The sequence below is a fragment of the Babylonia areolata genome, chromosome 31 (assembly GCF_041734735.1).
Source record: "Babylonia areolata isolate BAREFJ2019XMU chromosome 31, ASM4173473v1, whole genome shotgun sequence".
Taxonomy (NCBI): domain Eukaryota; kingdom Metazoa; phylum Mollusca; class Gastropoda; order Neogastropoda; family Buccinidae; genus Babylonia; species Babylonia areolata.
In genome coordinates, this window is record NC_134906.1 from 3,693,627 (window position 1) to 3,696,347 (window position 2,721).

The 2,721-nt window shown below is 44.1% G+C and overlaps 1 protein-coding gene across 1 annotated transcript in view; it reads left to right on the top strand.

Annotated features, from left to right (window-relative positions):
- The first annotated feature begins 2,715 nt into the window (after positions 1 to 2,715).
- Positions 2,716 to 2,721, top strand: part of LOC143275956 (quinone oxidoreductase-like) — a 19,998-nt gene continuing 19,992 nt past the window's right edge. The window contains exon 1 of the mRNA XM_076580305.1: positions 2,716 to 2,721. This exon is cut by the window's right edge and continues 61 nt beyond it. The gene's annotated coding sequence lies outside the window, so the exon portion shown is untranslated.

Here is a 2,721-nt window from a genome sequence, read left to right on the forward strand (position 1 = left end):
TAGTAGTAGTAACAGTAGTAGTTGTAATGCAAGAAAGCCAGTGCCTTGGAACCCCCAACTACCGCTGCCACCATCCCCTGTCCACACTGCCAGAGAGACTTGCCAGCCATCTACACACACACACACACACACACACACACACACACACACACACACACACACACACACACACACACACACCGATCGCAACACGCCCAAACCCAGCTATAGGATGACTGAGATGGTTCTCGTTGTGCTGACGGACGAACACACAAAGTAGCAGTAGTAGTAGTAGTTGTTGTTGTAGTCGCCCTGTATCGCTGTCATCAGTCGTTGACGGTCTCGGTATCAGTATCAGTTTCAGTAGCTCAAGTAGGTGGCACTGCGTTCGGTCAAATCCATATACGCTACACCACATCTGCCAAGCAGATGCCTGACCAGTAGCGTAACCCAACGCGCTTCGTCAGGCATCTAGAAAAAAATATAATAAGATAAATAAATAAATAAATAAATAAATAAATAAAATAACAAAAAATAAAAGTGATCACCACCAACAGCATAAGTAGTAGTTGTAGTAGTAGTCTTCTTCTTCTTCTTCTTCGTTCGTGGGCTGCAACTCCCACGTTCACTCGTATGTACACGAGTGGGCTTTTACGTGTATAAACGTTTTTACCCGCCCGCCATGTAGGCAGCCATACTCCGTTTTGGGCGATGTGCATCAGTGTTTGGGTATGTTCTTGTTTCCATAGCCCACCAAACGCTGACATGGATTACAGGATCTTTAATGTGCATATTTGATCTTCTGCTTGCATATACACACAAAGGGGGTACGGGCACTAGCAGGTCTGCACATAATTATGTTGACCTGGGAGATCGGAAAAATCTCCACTCTTTACCCACCAGATGCCGTCACCAAGATTCAAGAACCCAGGCCCCTCAGATTGAAAGTCCAAAGCTTTAACCACTCGGCTGTTGCGCCCGGCGTCAGTAGTAGTAGTAGTAGCAGTATCGTCGTCAGTTACCGGCGGTGACCACCACCAGTAGCATGAGTACCTGTCTGTTCTATCATGATCGCCAAGTAACGTCGGTAGAGTTGAGTTTAACTCTCTCCATACGAACGGCGAAAGAGACGACGTTAACAGCGTTTCACCCCAATTACCATCATCAAAATATTACAAGCGGAAGGCTCTTACACTGAAGAGGTGAATGTTGACAAAGAATACCACAATTCTGACGACGGAAGCTAAAGGTTGGGTCATTCAGACACCCACTGGACATCCGAGGGGTCTGTGTAGAGGAGAAGAGAGGACTGGCCGTACTGAGTGAGTTAACGACCCATCGGCGTGACGCCCTTAAGGCCAGACAATACAGTCAAATAACGACTTTTTTTTTCTCTCCGACTATATCTCTCTTTTTTTGTCTACTAGGTGTATCATCACTTGTGGATCACACAAAAAAAAATGTTCTTCGATTTCTGTGAATACCCTTTGCAATGGAAACAAATCATAATGGCCGCCAAACAATGTATCAAAGAAATCGGGTTCGTGGTCCATGTGGTGCATGCAGACACTTTTTGTATGTGGACTTTATACACAATGACATTATCTTCGTCTTCAAGTGAGACTGTGTTAATTCTTCAATTATTGTACTTCTTATGATTTTTTTAAATTTCGGGTATTGTGAAATCCTAAAACAAATTTTACAATGGATAAAAAGATTGAAACTGCTATGCATCAAAACCCAGAGAATATTTTCATACATACTCGTGACAAAAATTCAATAACATGTCATAAAAAAATCATGCAAAGTCTCATGGTTGTAGGTTTACTCATCATTGAGCAAGTCCAAGGTATGTTGTCAAGGCCTGAAACTTGACGACTTGCGTCGAAACTGAACAAAAAAATATTAATAAACATTTTCGTGATTCAGCAATCAATCTTTATTGGCAATTTTTTCATTGTTAAAGACGTCTTTACAGTGGAAAAACATATGCATATGATAGAAGAGATGTTCAAGAATCAAAATCCATCAAAAACCCAAATCAGCAAAAATCATTTTGGTCTCTTTTGTACTGCCGTAAGGTCAAGTTGTTCGTGGCTGTGGTTTTTTCCATGTAACGTATCATGCTGCCATACATCACGCATCTGTACCTCTGAGTTCCTGTCTCTCCAGCTGACACGTGTGTGCTGTCGGTTCAGGAGAACTTGAAAATGTCCGGGACTCTTGTGTCAAGTGCTTCGAGTTGTAGTGCTCGAGAGGTTTGCCGGCGCAACACATTGTAGGGGAAGTAACTTATAGCTTTCCAGTGCTTTCTTAGCCACAAGTTGCTGTCCCTATGGAATGCAAACACGGGTGCAAACCTTTGGCAGCGCGCGCGTGCGTGCGTTTGTGTGTATGCATGTGTGTGAGAGTGTTTGTGTTGGAGGGTGAGGGTGAGGGGGGTATGTGCGTGTGTGTGTGTCTGTGTGTGTTCAGTTCGTGCGTGTCACAGTGCGTACTATGTGCGTGGTGTGTGTGTGTGCCTGAGTGTCAGTGTGTGTGTCTGTGTCTGTGTCTGTGTGTGTTCCTGCGTAACAATCACACCGGCCATACACACAAACACACACACGCGCGCACATGCAATATTGATTAGTAGTCGAGTCATTTGCCATATGTATTTGTCATTGTGAAGCTTTCCGCAACTGCACCAGCCTACTTTCGATTTCTAAAGAACCGGATGTGGGACCACAAGGGGGATTATGC